At 33.9% G+C, this 26,725-nt stretch overlaps 1 long non-coding RNA gene across 2 annotated transcripts; it reads left to right on the forward strand.

Annotated features, from left to right (window-relative positions):
* On the forward strand, positions 1–25,384 carry LOC141417292 (uncharacterized). 2 transcript variants are annotated; one of them, XR_012441815.1, is made up of 5 exons: positions 1–87; positions 9,244–9,400; positions 10,891–11,453; positions 12,845–12,937; positions 25,038–25,384. It is a non-coding gene; the product is annotated as an uncharacterized lncRNA (long non-coding RNA). The 2 variants fall into 2 exon arrangements; XR_012441814.1 differs by lacking the exon at positions 1–87 and having other exon boundaries at positions 8,174–9,400.
* The last annotated feature ends 1,341 nt before the right edge of the window (positions 25,385–26,725 follow it).

Genomic DNA, 26,725 nt, shown 5'->3' on the forward strand with positions numbered 1-26,725 from the left:
CCCAGCACCACGGTCATCCTTCCTGGAGTGGAGATTTGTGACTGACGGAGGGACAAGGAGGTCATAGCAAGGAAGGTTTGGGAAATGGTAATACTATTTAATGCAAAAAAATGAATATGGATTCCTCAAAAGAAATGATGCCAAGGAAGATATAGAGCTGCCAATAAGAATAAACTTCAGGATATCAGTGCATCCTGTAGGAGATGCAGAGACTGTGGGGCTGATGTTGTTCAAGGAGAAAAGGGTGTGGAGGCAGCAAATTGTACAGATCCTGGTGGAGAGGGCAAGGGACTAAAGCAGCAGTTTCACCAGCTGATAATTACTCAGAATCCCAAGCTCATGTCGGGGAGGAGTATGAGTATATGCAGGCCACCATCCCTGTCATCATCCTTCCTATTCAGCCAACAGAAGTAGGTAATATGAAATCTCAGCAGTAACAAATGAAACAAATATTGTGCTTTAAGACCTTAGGTGGTGGCTTTTTCCCCCACTAACCAGAGATTCTTTTTTTCTTTTTCCCTAATACACCTATATTTGCAATTAAAAGTGTTTAACCTTGTTTTTCTTCAGTGCAACTTTAAAGTTTTTAAAAAGCTTCAATCTAGTCGAGATCTTTTTTGACAGTACTAGGGTTTTTGAACTCAGCCACAAGTTTGTTAGGTAGGTGATCTATCACTTGAGCTGCACCTCCATTCCTTTCTGCTTTAGTTAAATTTTAGAAAGTGTCTTTTGTTTTTTCTCTGGATGACCTAGGTCTGCTATACTCCCGCCTACACCTGCCAAAGAGATGGTGTTACAGATAAGGACCACCACACTCAGCTTGTTTGTTTAGATTAGGTCTCCCTAACACTTTGCCTAATTTGGTCTCAAACTGTAGAGGTCTCAAGACTTCTACCACTCAAATAATTGGGATTACATGTGTGAGCCACCACACAACATCTGCAAGTGGGGATTTTTAAGAACTTCAAGTTTTAATTTAAAAAATTTTACAGCTTGATTTTTTTTCAAAAATGAAACATACTGCAAGAAACTGTAATTATAGGACTTTAAGTGTAAGCAATAACAAAATACTCTTTTACTGGAAAAATACAGTTTAAAAACTGATGTGATTCATTATAAAATATAAGTTAAAATACATTAGAGAAGGTAAAGTAAAAAATGCAATCATTTGTTATGTAAAGATATTTACTTAGCCATTGATAAAGGTATTCTTTTGATGAAAACCTGTTCTTTTCTGAAGTATTTGGGCTCCTGCTTATTTGTTTTTTTTATTTTTTATTTTTTTTTTTCATTTTTCTTTTTTTATTCATATGTGCATACAAGGCTTGGTTTATTTCTCCCCCCTGCCCCCACCCCCTCCCTTACCACCCACTCCACCCCCTCCCGCTCCCCCCCTCAATACCCAGCAGAAACTATTTTGCCCTTATCTCTAATTTTGTTGTAGAGAGAGTATAAGCAATAATAGGAAGGAACAAGGGGTTTTGCTGGTTGAGATAAGGATAGCTATACAGGGCATTGACTCACATTGATTTCCTGTGCATGGGTGTTACCTTCTAGGTTAATTCTTTTTAATCTAACCTTTTCTCTAGTTCCTGGTCCCCTTTTCCTATTGGCCTCAGTTGCTTTAAGGTATCTGCTTTAGTTTATTTGTTTTTTTTTAAATAAAATATGGACCTATCACTGTTGGATCTTTAGTATATGGTATGAATATTTTGTGAACACTTTGAAATAGCATCGTTTATTTTACAAGTCAGAAAGCATATAAAAAACATGGAAGGCCTTGATAACTCAGATTCAGAAGATGGTAAGTTGATGCACCTGAATTATGAATACATTTTTCTGCTCACTGAGTAACTTAGAGTGGAGTGTAAAGTTAGGACATTAGATAAACATAAGGCCTTTTATTGTGTATTGCAATAATAAGTACACCCAGAGACTACACAAAGATAATATCTAAAATTTCCTCTTGACATTTTACATTTTCCAGTCTTACATTCTGATCTATGATCCACTTTGAGTTAATTTTTGCATATACCCTGAGGTATGGATCCAAGTTCATTTTGTGGATATGGTTATCTGTTGAAAAGGTGACATTTTCCCCACTGTAATTGTGTGTATCTCAAAAATAAGATAGCAATGTAGATCTGTAGATCTTTTTCTGTACTTTCAATTGTATTTCTCTTATTTATATGGCTTTCTTAACACCATCATCACATGGTTTTATTTACATATTTGTAATGTGTAAAATATATCTTCTCATCACACCTTATTGTTGGTTTTTCACTGTTATTTTGGCGATTACAGATATTTTACTTTTCACTTTAGTTATTTTTAATAGTGCTGGAAATTAAATACATGGCCTGTGCATGCTAGGCAAGTACTGTAAAACTGAGCTACAACTCCAGGCTTCCATATCAATTTTAGAACCTGATTTTAAATTAAAAACAAGCCTTCTAGCCTTTTTTTTTTCAGAGAATTAGATATTAGACTGTGGAGAATTAACATCTAAATAATAAATCTTTTTGGTCCTAAACAAAGTTTATCTGCAGTTATAGAGTTGCATTTAATTTTCTCAGTAATATTTTGTAGTTTTAGTGGATAAATCTTTGCAGGCTGGAGACATGGCTCAAGTAGTAGAGAACCTACTCAGCAAGAGTGAATCCCTGAGTTCTCACCCCTTTACCACCAAAAATAAGTATATTATAAATCCTTCCATATCTTATAAGGCTTGTTTGTAGTTCAAATACCTTTATACTGTTGTAAATAGTGTTTGTGTTTCTGGTTTTACACATTTTCTTTTAGTTGACATATAGTAATTGTACATATTTGTGGGTACAGTGTGAGGGGTTAAGTGTTACAAAACCCCTAGCATGCTAAATGTGCAATATATGGTGAAAATGCACTTGAACCATGAAAACGCCTTTAATCAAAATAGACAATACTGGTGTGATGAACTGCTCCCATGGATATGGTTTGCATTATATGGCCTTGAGTGGGTGATTATAAAGCTTGAGCTCACCTTAGTAGAAACAGAAGGAGGTAATTACATTGTTCCGGTATTGCAGTGACATAATTTGAAATCTTCAGGTTTGTTTATATTTTTCTTATCTTCAAATGACACACGAACATTGTGTGTGTGTGTGTGTGTGTGTGTGTGTCCTCCATTTTAACCTTTTATAACAGATTAGTGTTTATTTTATGTTAACAAATTACAGACTATTTTTTTCATATGCTGTACATACTCATGACACACTTTTCTTAACCTTTTAAAAATATTCCTATGCTATATAGCTTTTCTGTAAAATTTTGGTTTATTTCAAAATTCCAAAAATTTTTCAAAATCTTCATCAAATTTATGACTCATCTCAAACCTATGTTCTTCTTCACTGTGTTGCTTGATTTCTGCCAGTTTGCATCCCCAGAAGTGCAATTTGGTTTTTAAGAAATATCTTCCGTGCTTCCATTTTTCTGTGGAATTATATTTTAGGATACATTTAAGTTACTTATAAGCAGCTCAGTTTTTCCTGGACTTTTTCTTATGATTCGATAGGTGATTAAGGACAGTGCTCAGCTTTGGGCTCCTTACCTACTACTGAGATGAGAACTTTCTGTTTCTCTATCCATTTTACTTTGCATTATGAGTTGGTCCAGCCTGAATGATGACACTGTGTGAGCACTACTCTAAGTTTCCTCTCAACTTTTTGAATATTATTTTACCTTAGCTTCAGATGCTTTTCTTGTAAACACATGTTGATTGTTACACTGCTAAATATTCAAAAGGGGCCGTCTGCTTACCTCCAGGGTTCTTTTTCTACACTGCTGTCCTCTCTCCACTTCTCTGTCCTGTGACCTCTACCTCCCATGGTTTTACCAGACTGTTCATGCTCTCATCTCTGTGAGTCTAGCAGACTTTGACTCACTTCCTTCTCCTGTGTCACAGTATGGACACTCTCAATATTTGGGGTTTCATACTTCACTAATTTCCCATAAAGCAGGGATCATTGTCTCCATTGCCTGAAGTCCATTATCTTAAAATTTTTTGTTTCATATATTTTTGTAGGTTTTGGTTTTGGATTTTTTAGGTAGGAATGCACTGTTACTACAACTTGGATCGAATCACAAGCAAAAGAACCTCAAAATTCTGTATATTAATAGAATGCTCTTCAACCTCTGCCTTGTTAATTCCTGTTCACCCTTCATTTCTCAGAGTGGCTGTGTTTTCCTCAAAGCAATCCTTATGGGTTCATTGTAGTTCAAATTCATTTAGTGATCATAGAACATCATTTGCTTAAATAAATATCTGAATTTATATTGGTCTTTGTCTTCTCTACTACACTTTAAGTTAAAGAAGAACAGGGTCCCATCTGTTTTATCTGCAGAGTTTACTACAGTGTGTTCTGTTGTAGGCACTCACTCTATATTTGTCCAGTGATAAATGAGTGAATCTGAAAATACACACTACTATGCATACAAAATCTGCTCATTTTTTAGTTCCGGTTTGTCTTCTCCCTGATACAGGTTCTGGTGGCCCAGCGAATCTCAAAGATTCAGTTTGTTCATGTGAGAGACTAATAGATTTTTTAAAAAGTCAATGTGAGCTATTTAGATGAAAAAATTTTAAAAATGGAAAATAAGACCACAAGCCCACAAAATAAAAGCTCTCAGAAATTTTTGTTTTAATAAAGCACAGGAACAGCTGGAGAATGAAAAAATGGATTTGTAGGAAATCTGCAGTTGGAGATATTTTAAAGAAGTTTTTGAACTAATACTTAATACTATAAATATGATGTGGGGGTTGAAATTGCTGATTTGCCTTTTGGGGTCTTACAGGGTAGAAAACTTCTTAAGCCTGTGAAGTGTGACATTCTTGGAAACTGGCAATAATATCTCAGGTTTTAACCCATGAGTACCTGTTGTAACTCAATGCATATTCCTCAAAATTATGATTTCACTGGCTATGCTGAGGCACAATATATAGGAGTCCTTCTGTTTACTAACAATGAGAATTTGGGATTATTTTTCATATATTTGTGTTATAATTAATGCTGCAAAGGACAAAATTTATATAAAACTTCTATATTTCTAATTATTTTGAATAAGTTTTTCAATATAGAATTATTTGCTTAAAGTATAGGAAGTTTTACAAAGAACTTTCATCAATATATGTACATTATTTTCAAGAAATCTTTCACTAATTTACAGTTTTAAAACAAGAGTATGATAGTATCATTTTATCATGCCCTTAAATTGAAGAATATATGCAGTTGTGCATTTTTATTTATTCATTTGTTTTCATTGTTGTGGGTCCAACGAATGACATTGCTTTTGCTAGGTATGCTTGCTTCTGCAGAGCTAGACCCAGAGATAAAATTTCATCCTTAAACATCCATGAAATCAAAAGTGAAGGCAAAAAAGAATACTGACTAGCTTACTCAATGCCTCTCATACATTGATAAAATTAATTCAAATTTCTCTGTCAAAAGAGCATAGTATTTCTTATTATTGAAGTAATTATAAGATTCTGCATTGTTCCAAAGATAGATTTTCACAATTCTCATGTAATACAGAATAATAAACAAGATAAGTGAAATTTTAGGAAAAAGGAAATCTGGGAAGTAGGAAAAGAGACAAGAGACTCCTTAGTCCAGTCTTGGGTTATTACCTCTCATACATCACATAAATACAATTTTCAACTTGTAACATTGCTGGAAAATTAAAAATGCCTTTTCAATAATACTTACCAGTGTTACTCTGCACAGAAACTTGCCAATCAACAAAATGTTCTTCTATTAGTATGTTTAAAACAAATATGACCTCTGGAAGAGATTGAAGTAAGAAATTAAACACATGGGAACTGCAAAGGAGAAATATTGAGAACAGAGGAATTTTATTAGGATAATAAATTTGAATGTTGATTTATTAATATAGTGAAAATCCAGATCACAAAATAAACTTTTTCTTTTCTAAAATATGAATTATAAATTATACATGTTTGACAGCAGATTTCACTTAAAACAGCAGATTTTCACTTAAAAAGTAAGGAAAGGGTGAATGTGTTATTGAAAATTTAAGGTAAAGTTAGTAGAAAAAGAAAAGCAATATAATGAAGCAGTTGGAATGAATGGACAACTAGAAAGCTCTCTTAGAACATTCCATTCAGAACTGAGATTTCAACAATGCAAAGCCTATCTTAGCAAGCTCCATGCAAATACTGTGAAATAGGTAAAGTAAATATTGGTGAAAATAACTTTATTTCATCAACATTATTTATAACATCCCTTTATTTTAATATGTATATTTAGTCCATATCCCTTGGCAGTGGAGATACATTCCGAGAAAATATGTGCTTGGTCATTTGATCACTGTGAAAACATCATCCATGTGTACCTACACAAACATACGACATTTACCTCATCACTAGGGGGGACCACAGTTGTATATACAGGGCATTGTTGACCAAAACTTTTGTGATGCATTGCATAAGTATTTTACTTAGGTCTTCGACAAAATGTTATGCTACCCTAAAATTAAGTTATGACATTTGTAGATAGAATTAGTTACTGTAAATGTTGGCATCTACTAGGTGCTCAGTGTATGTTTGCTGAGTCTAGGAATGAAGGTAGACAGAGTTTATTCACTAATGTAAGTATCAACTTAGGCATTTCTATGGTAAAATATAGGCTACCCAGCTTTACAGCTAGAATGAAACTTATAAATGTTTTGTAAAGAAATTTTACTTCATAATACAATCTCAGTCTGCAGTTAAGAACTGCTTTTGCCATTACCAAACTTAGTTGTCTTTTATATGCAATTAAATTTTGAGTAATTCATGTAGAATAAATGGTCCTTAGGCTATTTTCTTTTAAAAGTGATACTGAAAATTTTATTCTTAATTACGTTGTTAGTGTTCTACCCACCAAAAATATGTGACAAAAACCTTAATGAAATGCATATCTAGGTTTCTGAAGAACAACTTTCTCAAGGACAGAATGATAGATTCTTAAAAATGAAATTTTGGCAAGGCAGCTTTGCAAACAAAAGGAGATACTAGTTTCACAAGTAAAATGAGTTCTCAAATATTTAGTCATTTTCAAATATGTTTATGTGTGTATTTGATCATGTCGATATTTTTAATACTAACTATATGCATCATAAAATACATGGAAAATTTTAAAACCATTTTTATATATACATGATACACATACATTGGGGAGCTGTTACTGGTATGTTGACCAATTGAATTAATTAATATTCCTAATTCAACTCCATTTGTGTGTTGAAATGAAGTAGTGATAGTCACAATAACCTCCTCCAGAGAAAAGTCTTTTCCTATTTTCTGTAACAGTCATTGACTTTTCAAAGATCAAAACCCTTATTACAATAAATTTTCCATTTTGGGGAAGTGATGTCACCTCCTCTATATGTTTATATGGAGATTTATGTTCTATGTTACTACTTCCACTATCAAGCAAGGAGGAAGAGTATAACCAGAAGAGACCAATTTTTAATGCCATTCCTTCCTTTTGAGAAGACTTATCCCACATTTCAGTACAAAGACATTTTGAAAACAATGACAAGCCATAATATTTAGGCAAGTGCTCTACAACTGAGCCACATCCCAGCCTTAGATCGTTCATACTCACTGTATAGATTTTAAGATAATATAAACAGAAAAGTTATTATAGTTTTCTTAAAAATGCAATTGTTTTATGATATTTTATAAATATTTGAAAAGTTAGACCATTTATTTTCATTTTAGATATATTACACAAGCACAGAAATGGTCACAGTTTTATAATATGTATGTCCAAAATAGAGAAATGAGAAATATTTATATTTTGCCATTGTATTTTTAAAAAGCTAATTTATTGGGCTATAACAGAGATACTATCAAGTCCATGCATTTAAAGAACAGAATTTTCTGATTTTTAGTATATGCTCAGACTGTATAACTATCACATTGTCAATTTCAGAAACTTTCATCACCCTGAAGAGAAATCCCAAATCCCTTAACTGTCATCCTGCAAGATATTCATCTCCCACAGGCGTAGAAACCCTCTTCTACTTATAGAAAATAGTTTTCTATATGTAATTTCCCTGATTTGGACAATTTATATAAAAGGAATCATACTACATTTAATTTTTCATGACTTCCTCCTTTTGCTTAGCATAATATTTTTGGGAGTTCATCCGTATTGCAGCAAGTGGCAGTACTTTGTTTCTTTCCACTCAGTAATGTTCTATTGTGTGGCTATATCACATATTCATTCATCAGTTGAGGGAACTTAAGTTGCTTCCACATCTATGAACATTTATTTACTATGTAGCATTGACCCTTTGTATCTGTGAGTACAAAATTCCGAAGGAACAACAATGAATACTTAGTTCAACACTGTAAAGTTCAACACTGTAATAGGGATTCATTTTTCCTGTAATACTGTTAACATGCTGCCTTTCCACAAATTTAAGATTTTCGCTTTATCAATAAATTTAAGCAATTCACTCTTACATTGTTTTTGGGCAACATTTGCTTTTGGGGAGGCATGTTTTCAAACAGCAAAGAGCAGGGACACACTGAGTAGATCACACAATGATTTACACTCAGTTGACAGTAACACAGTGCTGACAGAGCTTCTCTGCATCACCTGAGTTGCATAATGCACATGCGAGAATTTAAAGTGTTTGTTATTGAAATTTCTTTTGATTGTTATTTATTTTTTGGACTGTACTTGTTCAAAACCTGTGTAATAAATCTGTGAAAGGGGGACTTGCTATGTTTTGTGGACATGATTTTATTTCCTTAATATGAGATTTTATTCATTGAGTTAATTGGGCTGATTTCTTCACCTATATATCTTTATTCATGCTGACCTTTCTGTCTTTTCAGCTTTTATTCAGTTGGCCTCATTCATTCGATCAGACTCACAATTTACTTTTCGTGAAACATTCTCTGAATTCTGTGATTCTCATTGGTTTTACTCTTGTCATTCTTTGCTGAGAATTGCTCCCTTAGTTTTACATTCTTTTTACTGATTTTTAGAAGAAAAAGCAAGACAGTAGAGAGTAACATCAACTTAGGAACACACAATCAAACCTTCAAACAACTAAGACAACTAAATGGCAGGAATCACCACATACCTATCAGTACTAACGCTTAATGTTAACGGACTTAATTCACCCATCAAAAGACACCGTTTGACAAAATGGATTAAAAAGGAAGATCCAACAATTTGTTGCTTACAGGAGACCCATCTCACTGACAGAAATAAGCATAGGCTTAGGATGAAAGGCTGGAAGAAGATTTACCAAGCCAATGGCCCCCGAAAACAGGCAGGAGTAGCAATACTTATCTCTGACAAAGTAGACTTCAAACCTACATTGATCAAACGAGATAAAGAAGGTAAGATTTTTAAATTTTTTGCATGGAAATAATCTCATTTGTCTATAAGTTTACTGAGGGAGTAATAATACTTGATGTGCATGTCACCTACCCTTTAATAAATTGAAAATACTTTGTTACAATAACACCAATAATTTCTTCAGTGAGATACTGATATAATAAGGCTGTGAATTGAAATATTTGTTAAAGGAATTAAATATAAATTCAAAGCATTTAATCTAATAGGGGAGAATTGTTCTATCAAAGGCTCATATTTTCCTGATTATGGAAAAAAGTGAGAGTTCATTATTTACAGATTTGATGCAACTTACCAGTGGAAAAGCAGTGACTACAGATTTTCTGATATGCTATTCCAAATAACCTTCATCTCATCAGAGTTCTGACCAAAGTAGCACACCATGAATACTTGGTAAGCATGAATTGATTAGGGAGCCTTGATTTCACAATAGAGTCAGCATTTTCAGGTCAGTGGCATTAGCTTCCCTCTGACAGTCATGGCAGTTATAGAGTATGTAATTCTGGAGGTGCTGTTTTGCACTATACTACATGTTCATTGTCCACTGAGAAATACAGTGAGAAAGTGAGCTATAAATTATTATAAGTGGAAAAATGTACTGTGACTAGTGCAATCATAAAATTTTCATGAAATACTAATATATACTGTGTCTCATCCTCCTTACTGGCTGCCAACTTTCAATGGTATAAAAAATGATTTCTTCCACCTTGTGTAGAAGACCACTTCCATTGGCCTGCCACCTGTCTAAAATATCAGATTTTATTAGAACACAAAATATAATCAAAATTCAAATGCTGGTACCAAATTTCATGCAGAGCTTACTATGTTTCACATATATTTCTAAGTACTTTACATATAATTCTTAAGGTAATCTTTCCAACAGTTACTTTGTGAGATATTATCTCCATTTTACAGAAGAACCAGAAGTACAGAAAATTAATTTGCTAAAGATAACACAGCTATTAGCTGGTGTAAGTGGGATTCAGACCCAGGTATTGGGACATCCATGTTGATGCTACCTCTCAAGGTATTTTATGAAATACATAGGATCATGCTAAACTTTACCATCACTGGAATAGTGTGATGAATGGTAGTCATTTCTATGTATGAGTTTTTCAAATTGTAGTTATTTATGTGGCATTTTGAATACAAACATATGAATTCTGAGCATGAGGGAATTTCCACTTTCCCCAATTTTCTCCATTTGAGTACCTGATAAAATAATGTGCTTCCATCTTAGAGCAGAGGTCAATCTACTTTTCTTTAATGGGCCAGGCATTATTATTTTAGGACTATTGGTGGTGAAATCCCAGTTGCAACAGGTGTTAATACTAAGAGAAGAGCACAAGAGTTCCCAAAAGCAGTATAGAGACAAGGGGATATCACTGTGCTCTAATGAAAGTTTGCCATAAAAATCAGTGATCAGCAGATTTGTACTAGATAATTAGTAAAGGTTTCTTTTTCTTTATTTCAGTTGCAAGAACTGCAGAATCAACACACAGAGGGGGTACAGAGTTCTGAGAAGATGCAAGAACACCTTGAAAGGTGTAATTTAAAACAGCCTAAAATAACCTTATTACTACCTCAGTAACACTCAAGTGGCTCACAACTAAGAGAAAGGATCAACAAATGGCACTACATGAAAAAAAAACTTCTGCACAACAAAAGAAATGGTCTCTAAACTGAAGATCCCAGGCACAGAATGGCAGAAAATCTTTGCCAGCTATACATCAGACAAGGGACTGATATTCAGAATGTACAGGGAGCTCAAAAAACTAAACTCCCCCAAAATCAATGACCCAATAAAGAAATGGACAAATGAACTGAACTGAAACTTTTCAATGGATGAAGTCCAAATGGCTAAAAAACACATGAAGAAAGGCTCACCATCCCTGACTATAAAGAAAATGCAAATCAAAATCACTTTAAGATTCCACCTCAGTCCTGTTAGAATAGCTACCATCATGAACACAAACAACAATAAATGTTGGTGAAGAAACAGGGAAAAAGGAACCCTCATACACTGCTGGTTGGAAGGTAAGCTAGTACAACCACTATGGAAAACAGTATGGAGGCTCCTTAAAAAACTAAAAATAGATCAGTTATATAATAAAGCAATTTAATTCCTAGAGATATACCCAAAGGAATGTGAGTCAGCTTACAACAAAAGCACCTGCACTCCCATATAGCTAAGCTATGGAAATATCCAATATGCCCTAATAGTGATGAATGGATTAAGAAAATGTGTTTATACACAATGGAGTTTTATTCAGCCACAAGAAGAATGAAATTTTGCCATTTGCAGGTAAATTGATGGAACTGGAGAACATAATCTTAAGTGAAATTAGTGAGGTTCAGATAGCCAAAGGCACATGTCCTCCATCATATATGGGGTTATAGACATAAGACAAATGCAGCAGTATCATGGAATGTGAGTCACACTAAGAAGAGGACACATGGGAGCCATAAAGCAAGAGAAGAAAACTAAAACCTTGAATGTGGTTGATGTATTCACTGTACAAGAATGAATATAGAAATCTTAAACTGGCCAGTCCACCACAGGAAGGGATCTATGTATGAGTGAAGAGGACTAATAGAGATGAACCAATTGGGGTTGTAATATATATATGCATGAAAATAACACAAGGAAACTCCCTGTGTAGCTATCTTTATCTCAAACTATAAAAAATATCATGTTTCTCTTTTTTTCTTTTATGTTTTTTCTTCTACAGAATTGAAAAAGGGGGGTGGCTTGCACTCTTGGGAGGGTGGAGGTGGCAGGGAAAGGGGTAGGAGGATTAATAAGGTGCAAATAATGTGTACACATGTATGTAAATGTAAAAATGGTACCTATTGAAACTGTTACAGGAATTGTGGAGAGGGAGATGGAGACCAGAGAAGGGGGTGAATTCAAATATGATATATTTGATACATTGTAAGAACCTTCATAATGATACAAAGTACCCAACATAGCACAACAATAAAGAGGAAAAAAAGACTAAGAAGTTCTACAATAAAGAAAAGTGCTTAAAAATAACCTTACTATTTACAGAATAAATAAGCGGTGTAGTGTGAAAATTACATCAGATATGATAATAAGTACTTGTATGTGAAGCCAGGTATACATTTCAGGCTTATATTATATGAAATGAGTAATTTAGGACTGGGGATGTGGCTCTGTGGTAGAGTGCATGCTTTGCGTGTGTAAGACCGAGTCCAATCCACAGAATTCTGACTAGAAATACATAATTATTTCACATTATCCTTAAATTCTACACATTAACCATAAAAGATAGCTACAAAAATGAAATATTCCAAATAATCAAATTTTTAAGAATTTATTGAATTATTCTTCCAGATATTTGTTCTGAAATGTTGTATTTTAAGTATTTATCTTGGTAATAATTATTTAACAAAATACATTTCAGACTTGAAGATGGATATTCCATGTTAAAAGTTGGAATGAAAATCAAGCATGGAAACTTCAACATCTGCAGAAAAATCAGTTACTTAAAAAATTGGTAAGTCAGTGTACAATTCATGACTTTCATCCTGAAAAGAACTTTTTCTTTAGTATAATAGGAATAATTAGACCAATGGGATACATCTCAATGATCAAAATATATGTTGTACTCATAATTGAGAATATGTGCTACTACTAATGCAAGCACTATTGATTTCATAGAAGAACTTCCCTGTGCTGGTTTTGTTAGTAATATTGTTATCAGAGAACTTTTCAGTAGTCTAAATTGAATGTTTTATACAGACAACATTTTGTTTTTTTCTTTTACCACTTATAGATATCTAGGTTTTTTTCACCCTTTGTCTATTGTGAACAGTGCTGCTCTGGACAATGCTATATAGCTCTCTGTTTGAATCTCCTCTTATATATTAGACTAACAATGTCTCAGTAAGGGCAGAACAGGACCTACCTGGAACTGAGGGGGAGAAAGGGTGGGGGAGGGGGGGAGGGTGGAGAAATGACCCAAACAATGTATGCACATGTGAATAAATGAATTTTAAAAAGTGCACATAAGTAATGCTGCCTTCTCTATTGACATACAAACCTGGCAAAAAGTAAATTTCTCAAACTCAAAAAAAAATACAAAAAGAAATTTAAACAGGTACTTGATCTAGAATTCTCAATCTTGTAATTTGAGCTTTTCAGCAAGGTTTTGAGAATGAATCATTGTATTTTGCAGTCCTCATCAAGCATAGTTACTTGGCCATTACATAAATATTTTTTTCAAATGAATGGTTTTCTTTTGGGATTTCAAAAAAAATGGAGATGCCACTGAGTAAATAGAAATGGTCACTTGCTTGAATGGGACTTTACAGAGGGAACTAGTAGTGCTCTTTGCATTGCAGGTTTGGAAACTGTTTTTTTCTTCTTATCTATGTTCATTAGCCTTTAAAAGACATAAAACTAAATCTCTGAATAGACTGATGCATAATTAAAGATGCCACTATATTCATGTAAGATAAAATCTACATTACCATTTACCAAACAAAATAATTCTAGTTACTTACATTTTTCTTAATAGAAACTGATATAACAGGATTGTACTATCACCCCTAAATTAGAACAATGAAGTAATTCCTCTCACTAACTTGTTTCTTTAAGTCACAATACCTATATGTTTGCAGTTCTACTATAATGCATACATAACGGGAACTAGAAAATTTATGCTAACTGGTCTTCTTCACTGCTGAAGAAGCCTTAAAAAAAAATAAGATCTCTACATGTAAATCAGTCCCATTTTATTATTAGACTTTTAAAACATAATATAAAAATGTTAATAAAGGATCTTCTGTGAATGGCACTGCCAGGAGACATCTTTTTACCAAAATGTTATACAGAAATGAAAATTTTATAATCATAACCAAAACCTATTAAGATTATTATTGAGGAATTTTCTGTAGATTTCACAAGCGAATAAATTAGAAATGTGGCCTAGAATCATAGGTCACTATGAAATCTACGCTGTGATTCTAGTTTAATAAGAGACAGATTTCTTTCAACTAATTCAATCAGAAGCCTGTAATGTTCCAAGACAGCTCTCTGTTATGGGTCCCTAAAGCACAGACTACTTGGGTTAAAATATTTGTAGAGGAGTGATAGCTCTTGATGACTCAAGCCTCTGAACCACATCACTGACTGTACATCTGAAAGGAACTTCAGAACAAGAAATCCAGAAGATCATGCCTGCTTAGAAACGGAAATCATTCAAAAGAAAAGAAAAGGAACCAATGGATTACCTCTTGCTCATAGGAAAGTCTAGCATTATCAAATAAAAACAAGACAAAATATGCTTCCTAACATGGTAATAGTGGGCATCCCCATTCCCAAATATTAGAAAATATGTCAGAAAAATATTATTTTCCAAGTGAAGTCAATCAGAATCAACATAAAATGTATGAGATCAGCTGTTGTAGAAGTATCCATACCAAGTAATGCATGCTAGGTTATCGTCTATGAGAAGTGAACTGTAAGAAAGAAAGAAAGGTACAAAAGACCTCAATAAAGAGATCAGGGCTGGGGTAATGCAATTAGACAGTCTGAATTGAAACTTTGAGTTTTAAGGAACTTTGAAGGAATTTTACAAGGGAATTTGAAAGGGGGGAGGGCTAAAAGCATCAGGGATTTCTGCATTTAGAAATAAAGCAGGGCTACAAGAACAACAGGAGATGAGGTGGCCTCTGTTAGAAGTTTCTCATGAGAGGGCAAAATAGGCCTGTGTCTGATTTTCAGAAGCCCACATGTGGAGAGGTAGCTATCTCTCTGGGGACGCATGTGTTGAACCCCATACCTCAGGCTCTGCCCATCTTTACCTCTGGAAGTCTTGATTTGCCTCATGCCTAATATTCTGCCCCATTTCACACTTGAGGGGAAGAAGGTGCCCTCTGAGAGACTTTGTCTCCAAGCCTAGGCAGTTCTCCACAAATAAGTGGATATCCACCAGCCAAGTCCAAGAAGAGAAGCAATAGAGTAAAAAGGCCTGCATAGCTCCCCAACAGACATGAAAGGAGTGTCTAACCCCATGCAAACAGCAAGGTGTGGAAGTACTTTCCTTCAATACCAAGGCCTAAGGACGCATTCTGCAGTGAAGCAAATCTGCTGCCACATGCTGTCCCTATTCTCTCTTTTGGAAATACCAACAACCTCTCCTGTCATTGGAAAAGAATCACACTGTGAACTTCTGTGAATTTATCAAGTATAACATGAAGCAGAAACAAGAAGCCTTGACCACAACTTCCTCCACGTTCAAGCCTGAGTCTCCATCATCTCAGCAGCCCATACAGTAGGAACTCACCATGCTATCTCTCTAAGGCTACAAGAGCAAGACACAATAGGAACTCGTAGTCATGGTCTTGAGTCTCATCTGCTAAAGGCTGTACCTTGTCTCCATTGAGATTGACCCCACTTTCAAAGTCCTGCTAAAGAGGGCTGCCCTAAGCATGAGCTCTTGAGCAGGAAATATTGCACTGCTAAAGATGCCTGAGAAGTATGGAGTGATCTTGGAGGTAATCTTGAAGGAAATGACCAACACCTCATGGTGTAGAAGTTCCAGGGATATGGAGAGTTCAGTCTATGTGATGTTGGTTCCTCACTTCCTGGGTTTCAACTTCCCTATCTGTCCATGAGTTCAAGCTGCCTGAAGATGTTATAGGGACTCCAGTAGAACACAGTAGAAATGATAGTGCATAAGCACCAAGGCCTTATATGCCACCATGGACTATGAGAAGGATATTGTGAAGGTTTGCTACTTGCTGGATATCCCCATGAAGGTGCCCTGCCTGGGAGAGACCTTCAAGAAGGACATCTAGCAGACTTTTCAGCTCCTCAGGCTGGCTGCCTGATCTTCCACTGCTGCAAACTGGTGGATACTTCTGATAGTCTTCTGTGCACATGTACATGCTCTATGAGAAGAAAAAATGCCACAAGTAGCCCATCACATGACAATGAGCAAGCCAGTGGAAAATGTCCTTGGTCATGCTTCAGTACCTCTGGTAGCAGCAATTTGTCCTTGCCAGTGTTCTGGAGGAAGATAACAGCAACCACCATCTAACGTTGGAAGACATCAAGTGGTCGTCCATTCATTAGATGTTATAACTCCTTCAGCCCTTGCAGCATGTAGCTGAGATGTTGTCTACCTTGAAGTTCCATCAGCATGGGCAAACTGGTTGTTCCACATGCTCCTGAATACCAAGCACAACATCAAAGAGAATGACTTCAAGGAGATCAAAATGGCCAAAGTCTGGTGAAGGAGCTGTCCAAACTCAGAAGGAAATCATCACCAGTGATCCTTGTTCATTTAGTTTTCTTTATTTAATACGTTAAAAATTGAATCCTCTTCACTAAGAAATAAATTTTCTCTTAATTAAAAAGAAGTAAAGAAAGATAAGGACTTTAAAAATGTCCTTAATTACAGTCAAAGATTTTTATAGGAGTTATAGGATTGAAAATCACATTTTCATGCCAAAAAAGTACTAAGTAGATTTATAGGTACTGAGTAGATTTATGCATTTAAAAATATTATAGTTCAATGAAAGAGGAGAAATAGGGTGATAAGAAAGCTCCAAGAATAAGGCTTAACTAATTTATATTCCCACCACCAATGATTAAGAATTCATTTTCCCCCACATCCCTGCTGGGATTTGTTCTATTTGCTTTCTTGCATTTCCCTGGAGGCTAAGCATGATAGATAGTTTTTCATATATTTATAGTCTATTTTAATTCTTCATTTGAAAAATAGCTATTCCTTTCATTTTCTCACTTTCTGATTTGATTGTTTGCTATTTTTGATGTGTAATTTGAGTTCTTTATATATTCTGGATCTAAATCCCCTATTGCTTAAGTATCTGGCAAGGATTTTCCTTCATTCTGATGACTATATCTTCACTCTGTTGATTGTTTCTTCTGCTGTGCAGAAGCTTTTTAATTTGATGCAATCACATTGTTCCATTTCTCTTATTTCCTGAGCTGTTAAAGTACTATGCAGGAAGTCCTTGCTTGTGCCTTTACCTTAAAAGGCTCTGTTTTCCTCTAGTTATTTTCTTATATTAAGATCTTTTAAATATTTTGGGTTGCTTTTTCTTCAGGATGAGAGATAGGAATCTAATTTCAGTCATCTGCATGTTGATATCTAGCTTTCCTTGCTAGATACAACGAAATACATTTTCCCAATGTATGTTTTTGGCAACTTTCTTAAGAATAGAATGGAATTCAGTTAGGTATTCACACAAATTGTACTTATTTCTTATGTATAATTAATAAATAAATGCATATAAAAATAAAAAAAGAATAGAATGGAAATATCTGATTTGGGCTTTTTTCTAAAATTCTATTCTACTACAATTAGTCTTTGTATCTGATTTTGTGCCAGTACCATGATGGTTTTATTATTATAACTCTGTAATATAATTTGAATTTAAGACTGTGATCCCTCTAGCATTGCTCTGTTTTTGGTGGCACTGAACTCAAGACCTTCCACTTGCTAGGCAGGCAATCTTGAGGCATGCGTCCAGCCTTTTTTTTTTTGCTGTAATTATTTGTCAGATAGGGTCTCACATGGTTGTCTAGGGCAGGCCTTAGACCATAATCTTCCTAACTACTCCTCTCATGTAGTTGGGATCACAAGCAAGAGCCATCATGCCCTGTTTATTGATGAAGATGTGGTCTCACTAACATTTTGCCCAGGGTGGCCTGGAACCATTATCCTGCTTATCTCTGTCTTCTGAGTAGCTAGGATTGCAGGCATAGACAATCATGTCCAGCACTGCTCTTTATGCCTAAGATTTCTTTAGATATTTATGATCTTTTGTGTTTCCATAAGAATTTTAGCATTATTTTTCCTCTATCTGTGAAAATGTTAATTGAATTGTGATAAGCATTGCACTGGATTTGTATTTCACTTTTGGTATCATGACCTTTTTGTCAATGTTTATTCCCCCGACCATGAACAGGGCAGGTATTTCCATTTTCTAATGTCTTCTTTATTTTCTTCTTTAGTGCTGATAGTTTTCACTACCGAGGTCTTTAACATTTTTGGTTAATTTTATGCCAATTGAGTTTTTTATTATCATATCACTGTACTTGTTTTATATTGTGACATTTACAAAAGTTCTTACAATATGTCACAATTGATCTTACAACCTCCATTATTCACCTTTATCCCCACTCTCCCCATTTCTGGAATAGTTTCAACAGGTCTCATTTTCTATTTATGCACATGGGTACATAATTGTGAATGAGATTACTTTCCAGTCTTCTTTTTCAGTGAGCTTGTATATTGATTTCATATCATGTTCATTGCTGAAAGGGTCATGTCAGATATAAGATATAAGTCAGATATAAGTGTCATCTAACAATGTCTTTAGAATCTTTAATCTTATCTTCCATCAGAATGGTTTGACTTCTTTCTTTCCTAGTTGTATCCCTTTTATTTCTTTTTCTTGACTTACTGGTATGGCTAAGAAATCAAACACTACATTGAATAAAAATGGAGATACTGGACACCATTGATATATTCCTGGTTTTATAGGAAATGTTTCAGTTTTTCCCCATTCAGAATACTGTTGGCTATGGGTCTCTCATATATAGCCATTATTATGTTAAGATATAAATAATATACTACTAGTTTTTTCAAGGCTTTTACCAGGAAGTGATGTTGGATATTTCCAAGGGCTTTACCTGCACCTATTGAGATGATCATGTGATTCTTATTCTTGGCTCTATTCGTATGTTGAATTATGTTTATTGATTTGATTTGTGTGGGTGGTGTTATCTTTCCTTTCCTGGCATAAAGTCAACTTGAAGGTGAATGATGTTTTTAATGTGCTTTAATCACTATTTGCAAGTATTTTCTTAAGGGCTTTTGAAACTATCTTCATAAAAGATGTTAGCCTGTAGGGGATTTTTTTGTTGTTGTTGTATCCTTATCCAGTTTTGTTAACCCTGTCTTCATCAAGTGAGTTTGGGTTTGTTTCCTTTTGCATTTTGTGGAATAGTTTAAGCTTTGGTATTAGTTCTTCTTTAGAAGGTCTGATATAATTCAGTGCTGAATCTGTCTGGTCCTAGGTTTTTCTTTGTTAAGAAGTTTTTGATTACCATTCCAATATCATTGCTTGCTATTAATCTGTTTGTATTGCTTGTATCTTATTTTGGTAGGCAATATGTGTCCAGAAACTTGTCCATTTATTCCAGATTTTGAAATTTATTGTAGAATACATTTTCAAAGCATTTCCTAATGGTCTTCATAATTTTAATGGTATCAGTTACATTGTCACCTTTTTGTGTCTAATTTTATTAATTTGGGTTTTCTAAGGATTAATAATTGTCTTTGCTCCTTTAAAGAACCAACTCTTTGTTTCATTGATACTTTGTATTGTTCTTTTAGTTTCCATTTCATTAATTTCAGTTCTGATCTTTATATTTCTTTATTTCTACTAATTTTGGAATTAGCTTTTCCTTGTTTTCCTAAGAACTTGAAATGTATCATTAGGTTAGGTTATTTACATTAGACCTCTCTGTTTAAGCACTCACAGATATAATTGACCCTCTTATAATCACTCTCATTGTATCCCACAGAATCTCTTTGGATGTGTTTCACTTTCATCTGCTTCTGGGAATAATTTGAATACCCACCATTATTTCTTCAATGACTCATCAATCATTCTAAAGTGAATTGCTCAGTGTGTATATGTTTGTATATTTTCTGTAGTTTCTCTTCCTGCTGACTTTTGGTTTTATTTCATCATTGGTGGGTGAAATACAAGTTATTTCAGTTTTCTTGTCTTTCCTAAGACTTGCCTTATGACCTAAATATCTTTCCTGAAGAAAGTTCCATGGGTCGCTGAAGTATATGTGATGTGTTTTTGGTGGCAGCTTAGTAGAACATTCAGTAGATGTATCTTAAGTCCATGTGCTCTATAGTGCTGTTAAATCTGAATTGTCTTCATGATGTTTTGTTCAGATTATCTGTTTATGAGACTGGAGTATTGAATCATTCGCTATTATTATGCTGCTATGTCCAATAGTATTTGTTATATTAAATATTGTATATCAAACTTTGCTCTGTATATATGCTTAAAATTGTTGTACCCTTTTCATGGATTATTCCTTTTATCAATATTAAGGGGCCTCCTTTGTCTCTATGACTAATTTTTGTTTGAATTCTTCTTTGTCAGAAATAAGCATGGCTACTCAAGCTTGCTACAGCATACCATTTGCTTGGAATATATTTTTCCATCCCTTCATTTTAAGTCTATGTTTGTCTTTGTCACTGAGGTATGTTTCTTATACACAACAAATAGTTTTATCTTGTTTTTTTTTAATCCAGTCTGCCAGTTTTATTTGGAGAATTAAGACCATTATCATTCATAGTTATTTATTAATGAAAGTACATAGTAACACCTGTCATTTTGTTGGTTTTGTAATGTTTGATTCTTTCCTAATCCTTATTTGCTTGTCCACTCAACTAGTGGAATTTATTCTTTCCTATATTCTCATGGTTTTTTTTATCTTCCCTTCTGTGTACAGGATTCCTTTATTATCTTCTGCATTGCTTAGTGCTAATGAATTCTTTTATTTATCACAGAAAGTTTTTTTTCCTCATTCAATTATAATGGATAGTTTCCTGAATACAATAATCTAGGCTGACAGTGTATTCTTTCAGGACTTGAAACATCATTCAGTTCCCTCCTGGTTTTTACCATTTCTGTTGCAAATTATGCTGATATTCTGAGGGGTTTGACATTATATGTGATGTGGTATCACTTTCTTGAAGCTGTTATTATTCTTCCTTCATTATGTACACTTAATGTCTTATGTACAATATGATATGGAGAAGTGCTTTTCTGGTCTTTCCTGTTGAGAATTCTAGCTAGATGACTGTCTTTCTCCCAATATTTGGGAAATGTTATGCTATTATTTTTGTTGAGTGTATTTTATAGACTTTTAGCTTATAACTCATCTCCTTCTTCTATGCCCATGACTCATGGGTTTTCATGATACCTGAGAAGTCTTCCATGGTCAGCTCATCATTTCATACTGTTTTCTTTATCACTGTCTGAATGCTCTAATTTATCCACCTCGTCTTCAGGCCCTGCTATTGTGTCTCCAACTTGATCAAATAATGTGGTGAGGCTTTTGACTGAGTTTCATTTTATTTTACTTTGAGTTTGCAAATTTTTCAGTTTTGTTCTTTTCAGTACTTATATGTCTTTATTAAATTCCTGTTTCATGTACTGCATTGTTTTTCTTATTTTATCCAACTGATTTTATTCAAGAGTTCATTTATGTCCACTATAATTTCACTGATTATCATTATGATACTTTTTCAAAAAAAGTCCTTGTCTGGTATTTCACCTACCTCACTATCATTTGAGTCCATTTTCCTGGACTTATGACCTTCTAGAGGAGTCATGTTGGCTTTTATTCCTCACGTTTCTGGTGTTTCTGTGAAGGGATTCATGCATCTGGAATCAAGTTGCAATTTGGAGGTTTTATTCACCTGTATTCTTTTGGTTGAGCTCTACTCAATGTTTTGGCTGTACTGGTTGGTAACAAGGTTGAAGTGCAGTTTCTCACGTTAGATTGGGTTTGTAGGTCAGTAGCCAAAGGTATTCCCAGATACATAGGGTACTAATGTGGGTTGAAAGTGGAGCTGGTTAAGGGTTGTAGTCAGATTTAGGACTGCATTCACTTTAGAAGTTCACCTTCTTTGTGAACCAGAAATCAGTATTCACAAGGAGCCTTTTGTAGCCTCTGTGCCAGGCAAGTTTCCATTTGCTCCATAGGCCCTTGAGTTTGTATGGTTTAGATTTCCTCACAATATTGTGGCTGCATTCTAAGACAGAGTTTCCCTAGAGAAATTCAAGTGGAAGCTATATCACATTTTTTAATATTGTCTTAAAAAGTCACACGGCATGTCTGACATTCTGTGCACTAAAAACCAGTTTTTAAGGCCAGTTCATAGTCTGGAGAGGAAATTTTGTGGAGAAATGTCAAAGAGTGTATAGACCTGTGTTAAAATCACTAAGAGGGCATTATGTCTAAATGAAAGTCATTGATCCTAATTCAGTACCAGAGAAATCCAACCCAATTACTGCTGTTACTGTTCCTTAGTATGTTCACAAAGAAAGGAAAGTTTCTAAAGTGAACACAATTAGAAAATTATAAGATGATGCTCTTGAATAAAGTCATGCTTTAAAAAGTGAATAGAACATGTCACTAAGCACTTACAGTGAGAGCTTTCATTACACCTTACTGAACATCATTACTTCTTAGAGGGCAATTCAACATAATATCAGATATTTGCAGTTCACAAAATCTCTTATGATTTCAGAATCCATTTGTCAATGTACTTTATGTACTTGTAGGAAAACAGAACAATGAAACTGATTGAACTTTTTTAAGAAAGTGAGGAGGATGAATCTAAATAAATGCATTGTAATTGCATATGGAAATATTGTAATGAAGCTGCATTATACAACTAATATATTTTGATGAAATGTTTTTTAAAAATTCATTAGAATTTTAATTTCATAGTCCTATTCTGGGAAGTATTTGTTGATGCAGTCCTAAATAACTCAAAACTGTGTCCCTAAAACATTTGAGATATTTATGGATATTGAAAATGAGGGGAAGGGATAAAAGGCATTCAACTAAGAAATGGTTTAGTGCCATTTAATAAAGGAGCAACATGAAACAACCATAGCAAGAGGAAAGCCTAAAGTCAAATGCAGATGCTTTGCGACATGGATGATAAATACAAACAGTATGATTTTGTGATTACTATTGGTTCTAATTTTGATGAGTTTCAGAGTAATTCAGCAGATTACATTGTAAGAATTTGCATTATAAAATATATATAAAATTATATAAATTATAATTAGGTTATAAGTTATTGCAACTGAGTTTATGGAAATATTGTCACTCTAAAATAAAAGCTCAAGCATAGTATATTAATATACAAATGGAAAATATATAAGTGACAATATGTAGAATAAGGTGAAAATTGTAAAATCATTGTCAAATAAGCTGAGCCAGTAAGACAATACAGAATCATAGAAAGTAGTTAAACTAATTTGTCTTTAAAGCAGAAATTTTATTGAAATGAGGTAATGAGATTAGTAGAATATTAAAGGTAGTTTACAATATAATTTTGGAAAATAGTGCTTGGGAATGAACTTGTACTCAAAATGTTAGTCCAGGAGAGTTTGTATTTCTTTTTTTAATTTTATATAGTTAATCTGATCCAAGTTTTCAAAGGTTTCTAATTTAGATGGCTATATTATTATAAAGTTGTTAGCAATTTCTCAAATAGAAATATCAGCAAACATAGCTTTGGTTTGGAAGATTACAATGTCAATGCAAAGAGGCAAGTACTTCTAACAATGATTTTTGGGCACATTGAGAATTAATATTCCTTTATTGTAATCTTTGGGGTTACATGTGAGGGTGCCTGGAGAAAAAGATTTTCTGTTCTTCATAAAGGCATACTGTAACCCAGGGAAAGATTAATGTAGAGTGAAAGGAAGCTTATTGTACAAAGTGGTAAAACACCTAATTATTTTGTGAGACTTGTGTGGAAGACAGAAAGGGCAAGGCCCACCTCTGATGCCTTGGTCATGGAGGTGATGAGATAATTGTCTTGGGAGCTGCATGAGTTCTATCTGTGCACCAAATCAGCAACCTCCTTTCCTTCAGAGACTGCAGTTGGAATTATTCCTGAGCACTATGATTAATTTAACCTAGACTATGGGAAAAGCAAGTACTTGAAAATGTGCTCGAGGGATGGTTACTTAAATCTACAACTGGTTTGTTAAATGCAAACATTTCTAGCTTATATTTCCAGTTTTATTTTAAACTGTAAATATTTAAGTAACACAACAAGATGATTTAACATCTTTACATATGAAAATGGGTATTAAGGTTAAGGAAATTAGTATATTCATCACCTCATGCAGTGTTACCCTTTATATACAATATTTCTACTGCACCCTCAGAAATCATATTTGGAAGGAGTAGTATTGATGACAAGCCATGTGCCATTGATTGCTATTTTTAGCCCTCCTGCTTTAAATATCATTAATTCTGAATCCTTCTGGAAACTGCCGCAGTTCTTTACAACAATTTTTAACCTACAAGTGGGTACAGTAGGAACGTTCTGACACATTTTCACCTTTAAGACACTTTAATCTTCTCCTTCTTTTTCTTCTTCTTCTTCTTCTTCTTCTTCTTCTTCTCATTATTATTATTATTATTATTATTATTATTTTGAAAGTACTAGGGATTGAACTAGGGCCTCATGCTTGCTAGGCTTGCTAGGCTTGCTAGGCAGGCACTGTACCACTTGAGCCACTCAATCAGCCATGTTTCTTTTTGGGTTTTTTTTTGAATTTTTTTTCTTTTATTATATGTGCATGCAGTGTTTGGGTCATTTCTTATTGGGATTTTTTGAGATAAGATCTCATGAACTGTTTGCCTTGGGCTGGCTTGGAACCAAGATCCTCCTGATCTCTGCCTTCAGAGATTTAAAAAAAAAAAGGAATACAAGTGATTTAGGAGTTTTTAGGGAACCATAAAATAATATTTACCTTTTTGATTCTTCACAGGATTGATGAAACACTACTGCTAGAGCAAAAGAGAAATGAAACTGCACAACCTTCTTAGTACAGTCAGCCCTAGAGCACTCTTGTACTTCAAATCATAATGATAGTTTGGAAGTGTACCCTGGAATTTTTCCAAAGGATAACTTAGCAGTGTGAGGGCCTGCAGAAGCATCTGTTCAAGGCAAGTTGTGTAATCATTTTTCCTTTGAATTTCCAATTCCTGATATATTTTTAGTTTTTAGTTTGGTGAAATATCAAGTTGATTAGTGCACTTGTACATGTTAAGTAAGGTCCAATAATCCGTGCTCATAAAAAAAGAAAACAGAAAGCTTATTGTTTTTGAAAATTCACTGGGCTCTCATTCAAATATTAATTGATTCTGAAATATATTCAATAAATGTATCTAAGCGATACATTTTAACTTTTCTTAAAGCTATACTAAAAATAATTTCAGAAAATGAAGATGACAATCTAAAACTGCAGGTGTACTTAGAGATGCTTTGACTTTTTTATTAGCTGATTTAGCATGGCTGCATTTATAACACTTTTATAATTTTCTTGCACAATCCCAGAGTTGACAGCACTAATCAAAAATATATGAATGGCATCCTAACATTAACCACATAAGAATATTCATTATTTTAAAGGAATCTGAGATGAATGTTATTTTATGAATTAAAAAAAAACTGTGACACTAGGTTATTATCAGTTTTCAAGTTAGAAATTTTGCCATTTTCTTTTCTTTGTGTTTTGTTTTGTCAGTAGTGAGATTTTTGAACTCAGGGCCTCACACATGTCTTTTTGCTTTAATTTTTTCATATAGGGTCTCATTTTTCTCAGGGCTGGCTTTGAACCAAAATCCTCCTACCTATGCCTAATGCATAGCTAGAAGTAAAAGCATAGACAACTGCATCTGACCTCTTGCCATTTTCTTAAGTACAAATATATCCTTAATTGCTAGTTTACTTACAGAAATTTTATCTTAATTTTTGTAAAAATATTTATTAGTGGACCATTTGTTTTTCTTAAAGTAGTTTTTGAACTGTAAAATTTAGCAGATATCTGAATTTATTAACATATTTATTGTACAAAGTAATGTGTATCATCATGACACATCATACATTCATGTAACATATTTTGGTAACATTCACCACACTTGCCACCTTCCCCTTTCCCCTGCCACATCCCTAATACTCTTTCTTTTACTTTCATGTCCTTTTTCTCCTAAATTCCGCATGAGTGAAAACATGTGATGCTTGTTTTTGGAAGTTTGAGTTATTTTTCTTAATGGAATAATCTCCAGTCTCATGCATTTTTCTGAAAATGACATTTCCTTCTTCTTTTTAGGTGACTAATACTCCATTGCATATATACATATGTGTATACCTATATATGTGTATATATGTATATATATGTATATATAAATATATATAACATTTTCTTAATATATATTTTTTCTATAGAATATTTTTATATATGGTACATATAGATACATATATATATATTGTGTGTGTATATAAGTATAAGTATATATATATATACTTACATCACATTTTCTTAATCTATCCATGCCTTCATGGGCACCTAGGTTGATTCCATATCTTGACTATTGTGAATGGTGCCACAATAAACATGGTTATGTGGATACCACTACTGTAATTTGACTTTAATTTGGCGAGTATATACCAAGA

Source organism: Castor canadensis, chromosome 15 (assembly GCF_047511655.1).
Source record: "Castor canadensis chromosome 15, mCasCan1.hap1v2, whole genome shotgun sequence".
In the NCBI taxonomy this organism is placed as follows: Eukaryota; Metazoa; Chordata; class Mammalia; order Rodentia; family Castoridae; genus Castor; species Castor canadensis.